Genomic DNA, 6,512 nt, shown 5'->3' on the forward strand with positions numbered 1-6,512 from the left:
TCATCACACTCGGCCTCATGCTCAGGTGCAGCTTCTTTTTCAACCGCGGCCCCAAATTCTTCCTCATCAGATTCCAAAGCCACTTGCTTTCCTTTCCTTATTGGCTCAGGCACAAGTGCAAGCGTGAGCTCACTGCTCTTTGCACGCTTTGCAGCTGGCTCGCCCTCGGCTCCTTTGGTGCTTGTTCCTCCAGGTCTTGCCAAGGCCACAGCCTTGCCCTTGCTGGCTCTCCTCTGAACATCTTTCCCTTGGGCTAAAGTGGCTGTTCTCTCAGTCATCTGCAAGAGAAATCCTCATAGAAAAAGTGAGAACCTAGTATATCGCTATGCTCAAGCGCAAGAGAACAAGCAAGAACAGAACTTTCTCTTAAAAAAAATGGTTCAATGGTTTCTCAGGCTCAAAGTGATCAAAAGATGAGTCAATACACCCACTAATCACATAGAAAAGCAGACAGCTCAGCCGAGAGACTCATTTCACCATTAAAGCCGATTCAAAGCACAATTTCTCATGAATTTTAAAAACTCAAGAACAAACGATATTCAGCGCAAGAACCATTTTTTCATGTGTTGTCTATCCTGATGGAATTTCTAAAATTGTTCCCAAGGTTTTTAACAGCATATAAAAATCGATTTCATAATTTACAAACAATAAAGCTCGCAAATGGTAATGGAAAAAGGTGAATTCTTAAGAAGGCAAATACCTTTGGGAACACAGGATTCAAGCTTAGTGAGATGTTGATGCAGGATAGACTTCACTCTAATGAGTTCAGAACATTTGAAAGCGTGCGAAACAAATGAGAAATGAGAGAGTTGTATGCGTGAAATGCAGAGAAAAGAGTGAAGAAAGCAAACTCTGTGTTTTGGCGTGGTATGGATGCTTTCCAGCTGTCTTTTGGATGGTAGCAATACTGGTCCCCCCCCCTTCTCTCTATTTCCAGCCGTTGACCGCGCTCAAAATCGTGTTGACCACGCGTTTAAACCCATTTTTCCGCGCAAAGCTCTCAAATGGCCACGGTGTGGATAAGATGAGGGCCGTACGATCTTGACTCATTTTTCTTGTGTTTACGTGTTCCATCCCGAGGGTACCAGACCGAGGACTTAGAGTTCATGCTAACACATAAATTTTCGTGGCTCTCAAGTCTTTTCCATTGACCGCTTAAACCTTCTTTTTTGACTTAAGTGTCCCAAATGTTCTTATTTTTGTTCTTTCTCGTTACCAGGAACCTCGGCATGTTCCACCACGAGGGCATCATGTCGAGGGCACTCGTTTTAACACATAACACTTGGTGCTTGAGGGAATAAGCGACTCGGCCTCAGGTTAAGGTTTTTAACCGTTTCTTTTGAACATCAACCCTCGGTATGTTTATATTGAGGTTTTTACACCGGGGTTCTTCCCCCACACTTAGTCATTTCACGATCTCCTTCTTTTCACCCCTACGGTCCCGGTGTTAATAAGACGAGGAGTTTAGCCGAGGTTCTCCAGTATTCACTCGGTAAAAGGTGACAAAGGCATGATTATGCCGAAGGTCAATACCGAGGCTATGAAAACTCCTGTCTTAAAACACAAGGCCGTGTCCTTTACAAGCCTTCTTGCATTCGTTCTGTCAAGATTCACACTTAGAACACTGCTTAGACCTGAAACACTCAACAAACCCTTCAAAAAGCTTCAAATAAAAAAAAAGAAAGAAAGATCAAAATGAAATATATACAAGGATATGCTTGGGGTGTCTCCCAAGAGCACTTTGTTTAACGTCTCTAAGTTTGACTTTACTTACCTTTTCAGGCTGTTTCAGGTTCAAGAAGAAGAACTGAGGTAGCTCCATCTCTTGTTTCAGATACCAAGTATTGCTTGATTCTTTGACCATTCACAACAAAACCTTGACCATCTTTACCTTCTAAGACAACGACTCCATACGGTCTCACTTCAAGAATTCTAAACGGACCAGACCACCTAGACTTTAGCTTTCCAGGGAATAGCTTATGTTTTGAGTTAAGCAACAGCACTTGGTCCCCTTCTTTGAACTCTCGCTTGTGTATCTTCTTGTCATGAAGCGCCTTGGTCTTTTCCTTGTAGATTTTAGAGCTCTCAAAAGCATCTAACCGAATCTCCTCAAGTTCATGAAGCTGTAGAATCCTCTTCTCCTGAGACGTCTTGATGTCAAAGTTCAACAGTTTTACTGCCCATAAAGCCTTGTACTCCAACTCAACCGGTAAATGACAGCTTTTTCCATATAGCAAGTTAAACGGTGAGGTGCCAATGGGGGTCTTGTAAGCGGTTCTGTAAGCCCACAAAGCATCATCAAGTTTCTTGCTCCAACCTTTCCTAGATGAGCTCACAGTTCTCTCCAAAATTGCTTTGATCTGACGGTTTGAGACCTCCACTTGACCGCTTGTTTGTGGATGATAAGGGCTAGCCACCTTGTGATTCACCCCATGCTTCTTTAACAGACTCTCAAGAGTCTTATTGATGAAATGGCTACCCCCATTAATGATGACTACCCTGGGAACTCTAAATCTTGGGAAAATGGTGCTTTTAAAGAGCTTGACCACCACTTTAGAGTCATTGGTCGGAGATGAAACCGCTTCTATCCATTTGCTCACATAGTCCACAGCAACAAGTATGTATAGATTCTCGTATGAGCTCACAAAGGAATCCATGAAGTGATATGTTCATAATTTGCATCATTTATGTTGTATATTTTATTCGAAATCATGTTATTTCTCATGCATATTAGGTCCTTAGGTGTTGTTTTAGGACGTAGGAGTTGCATTAGGTCCCAATGAGCCTTTGCATGTTTGGAGTGTTTATCAGGCGTATTTGGAGCTATTTGGAGTTGAAAAGGTGAAACCAGGAAGAGAAACGGTGATCAGAACTTGAAAGATGGTGAAAATGGGTCTTTGGAGGTTCTCGGCAATTTTCACGTACCACAGGAAACTTTTCTCGGTGTTTTTCATGTACCGCGAGTGAGCCTCTCGGCCAAAACATGTACCACTGTCAAGGTTTTTCGACCAAAATTTCCGGGTACATACGCATCTCCGAAATCGCGTTACCGGAAGGTCTTTCCGTCCGATTCAGTTGTCAGGTGCTTCATCAAAGTTGGAGAGGATTGGATCATGGTTCCATAGCAGGTAGACTCGTAAGATTTGGAGGCTTGAGCAGAGACTTAAGCTCACCGGAAGGCATGCCTGTCTCGCTACCGTTTTGGACCGACTTGATGAGCTTTGAAGATTGCGAAGGACGATGCACTTCCAGATCGATTGAGTCTACAGGGCCTTCATCAAGATTCGATATATTTGAGTCCTCTTTTCATAACGTTTGATATCATTCAATTTGGAGCTATGAGCAAGAATATAACGTTTTTCGGAATGGACGCATGTCTAGAAGCCTCTTTCTGACCGTGTCAATGCACTGCAAAGATGAGCCCTCCGGGGAACCTTCCACTTTCCAAGCGTCAAAGGTTCCTTCACCAAAGTTGAAGATATCTGAGTGCTATTTCAACTGAAGTTGGAATCGCGCCATTTGGACCAATATCCTGGGAGTTACTCTCCCCGAATGTGAAGTGGTTCGAGGAGACCTGAAGCCTGCGAGATAGTCTTGCGACTTGGTTAACTCGAAATGCCTGGAGATTAATGTCTGGGGATTGAGCTGCGTGTTGAGATGTGCGAGTAAGGTAACCCTGGATGAAGTCAAAGGCTCCCGAGCAGGAAAAATACTAAGTCCACAAATGTGCAACTTGGTCCTGCGAGTTGGCCGAGTAGTAAACTGAACCGCAGAAACGTTCGCTGTTTGCACCGACTTGGGCATGCGACTTGGGAGTGATGAAGACCATCCCTCGCATATTTCTGAAGCCCTGTGCTACACGGTCATGGGAGTTAAGGAGCAAAAGGAACTGAACCACATGAACATTCGCATTTTACACCGAGAGAGGAATGCGGCTGGGCTTACATAGTTTCATCTCGCTGAAGCTTCTTTCTAGGTATGTGCGAGTTGGGCATGCGACTTGGGACTAAAGGAGGACCAACTCGCACAATTTTTCTCCCCAGATTTTGTCTTGGTCATGCGAGTTAAAGAAAAGAAAGACTGAATCGCACAAAGACTCGCAGAATACACCTATTTGGGCATGCGACTGAGGCTGAAGGACTTAAGGCTCAGAAGACTGTTTCTGTAGCTTTGCGACTTGGGCATGCGACGTGGGAAGTACCTGACCAACTCGCACACTCGTAATTTTACCCATTAAAGCCGTGTCAGGACCCAGTTTGTTCCGGGCCGACCCGGTTCGTTTTAAGACCTATATATAGTTTTTTAGGGTTTTACCCCAAGGACAGAAGCTTTATTCCTTTTGTTTCTTGCCTCTTTTGTGAAAGACTCCTTTTTTAGAAGAGTAATATCGATTATTAAGGGTTCTAATCAAGAGAGTTTGAGAGATCTGTGAGTTTAAAGCTGCAAATCCATCATTATCCATCTTCTCCATCTCCATTTCTCATCATTAATCATGCTAATCTTCTCAACTTGCAAAGGTTTAAGAGAGATTAGTATGATTAGTGAATAATCCCCATATTAAGGTCTTAGATATGTAGATTAGGGTGCTTAGGTGTTAGATTAGTGAGCTTAGGGATTTGATCATTCATATTCCATTCTCTACAACCTGTTCTCTATGCTAGATCCATACACATCATATGCGGTCTAGATTCTGGGCATTTCATGCACCAAAAGTGTTTGATGAAATGCCTGAACCAAGGTTGTTAGAGGTTTAAGTACTTTTCATCATGGGAATGATTGTTTATATGCTTAAATGACAGATTAAACTGGTTCTCAATGCTTGTTAATTCATGTTTCACTAATGATGATTAGGTTAGAAACTGTTTTAACATAGAAGTTAATGCCTTCATGAGAGGATTAGCTTAGTTAATGATGTTTAAGTTGAATGGTTTGCTTGATCACATGATTTATTAGCTCATTAGTTTAGTACCAAAGGCACCCTAATCCACTATCATGTCTAAGACGTTTCTCATCATCATACATACATTCTCATCTCATTTAGTCTATTTACTTGCTTGTTTAAGTTGATCATTAGCTTTAATTCTTGTTTTAAGCTTGTTTAGTGGAAGTAACATCAAAACCTCACTCATTTGGCTTGAACTAAGAACTGATCCTGCATCTTAGTGTCTACACATGATGGATTGGTACCCTTTGTACTGAAAAGTGACAAAAGGGATTGATAACCCCTCATTTAGAGCCTTGAAAACTCTAGTTATCAATTGGCGCCGTTGCCAAAGTGTGATAGCATTAAGATTGTGTCATTTCTTGAAATCAAGCATTTTCTTTTGTGTTTTCTAATTTCTTCCAAGTTCTGGTTGTGAGTTTCAGGTGCATGAACACCAGGTCCAGATCAAGAAGCTGTGGTCCACCTTTCCCCTTAAACGACAACATTAATCTTTTGGTTCCAAGAAGGAGAAGGATAGGCGTGGAAGATAGACCGATCAGGGTGATATGGAAGATCAGAGACAGCATGTAGTTGACATTGAGCCGCAGGCTCAAGTGGAGCAACAGGCTCAGGTGCAGCAGGGTAATGGAGCTGGTAATGCAGCTGGAAATGGAGCTGGTAATGGAGCTGGTCAAGGGTTCCATTAGGGTAATGTTCATCAGGAACAGGTGCATCAACAGCAAGCTTATGTCCACCAGGGACAAGCTCCAGCTCATCAGCAAAGGCATCAGGCCAATGTAACAGCAAAGACAACATGTGCACCACCAACAAGCCTTCCAAAACCAACAAAGGAGATATGAGCAGCCACAGGTCTATGTAGGAGGGAATGACAGGGCCAATGCTCAACAGTATGGAGCTGGAATTCAAGCACCACCTGTGCAAAACAACAATTTTGAAGTCAAGGCATATTGGCTGAATATGGTCCAAAACTCCAAGTTCCATGGATTGGCAATGGAAGATCCTTTGGAACACTTGGACCAATTTGATAAGGTTTGTGACTGGACAAATATAAATGGAGTTTCTGAGGATAGTTTCAAGCTCAGATTATTCTCCTTCAGTCTTGGTGACAAAGCACACCAATGGGAGAAGAATCTCCCAAGAGGCTCCATTCAGACCTGGGAGCAATGCAAGCAGGCATTTCTGTCTAAGTTCTTCTCAACTTCAAGAACAGCAAAGCTAAGAAACCAAATCTCCAGCTTCACTCAACATAGCAATGAGAGTTTTGGTGAAGCATATGAGAGATTCAGGAGCTACACCAACCAGTGCCCACACCATGGGTTTAGTGAAGCTTCTCTTCTCAGCACACTTTATAGAGGGGCTCTTCCCTAGATTAGGAACCAGCTGGATACTGCCTCCAATGGAAACTTTCTGGGGAAAGAGATTCATGCTGCTTTAGAGCTGGTTGAGAACTTAGCAATGAGCAATGATACACATGGAGAAGACTTTGATAGAGCCAATAGGAGTGAGAGTTCAAGTAGGGATCAAAGGTATGAGAAGGACTTTAAAACACTTGAAAGCAAGCTGGACA

The 6,512-nt window shown here is 42.8% G+C and overlaps 1 non-coding gene across 1 annotated transcript; it reads right to left on the reverse strand.

Annotated features, from left to right (window-relative positions):
- Window positions 1–6,157: 6,157 nt before the first annotated feature.
- Window positions 6,158–6,264, reverse strand: LOC112083628. Its single transcript, XR_002897764.1, has one exon. It is a non-coding gene; the product is annotated as a small nucleolar RNA R71 (small nucleolar RNA).
- Between the last annotated feature and the right edge of the window lie 248 nt (window positions 6,265–6,512).

This window comes from Eutrema salsugineum, unplaced genomic scaffold, assembly GCF_000478725.1.
Source record: "Eutrema salsugineum unplaced genomic scaffold, Eutsalg1_0 scaffold_6, whole genome shotgun sequence".
In the NCBI taxonomy this organism is placed as follows: domain Eukaryota; kingdom Viridiplantae; phylum Streptophyta; class Magnoliopsida; order Brassicales; family Brassicaceae; genus Eutrema; species Eutrema salsugineum.